Genomic DNA, 577 nt, shown 5'->3' with positions numbered 1-577 from the left:
TCTAAAGAAACAAACACCTGTGTCTTATCCAGTCATGGTGGCACACATTTATGACATGTGCTTATGATCCCAGACACTGGGAAAGCTGAGGCAAGCGGACTGCAAGCTGTGGCCTGCAAAACCCAGGGTGTGCCCCTGGGAGAGTGATTTCCTACTCCTGGAGGGAGAGGGAAGTGCATAGTCTGAAGGTAAACAACACTTACAGCCGAGAAAGCCTTAACTGGATTCACAAGCTGGAGGGACAGGGAAGTTCACAAGAGTCCGAAAGTAAACACAACTTACAACTGCGAGAAAGTGGTAACAAGAGTCACAGGCCCCGTCCCCAAGGAATAACAATGTAATAACCAGAAAGAGCAATGGCTGGGAAGGGGGAACCCACTCTCTGTCCAGGGGGGAACACACTCTCTGTCCAGGGGGAACCCACTCTCTGTCCAGGGGGAACCCACTCTCTGTCCAGGGGGAACCCACTCTCTCTCTGTCCAGGGGGAACCCACTCACTCTCTGTCCAGGGGGAAACCCACTCTCTCTCTGTCCAGGGGGGAACCCACTCTCTGTCCAGGGGGGAACCCACTCACTC

This window comes from Microtus ochrogaster, linkage group LG1, assembly GCF_000317375.1.
Source record: "Microtus ochrogaster isolate Prairie Vole_2 linkage group LG1, MicOch1.0, whole genome shotgun sequence".
Taxonomy (NCBI): domain Eukaryota; kingdom Metazoa; phylum Chordata; class Mammalia; order Rodentia; family Cricetidae; genus Microtus; species Microtus ochrogaster.
Note: the sequence above shows the minus strand (reverse complement) of the source record.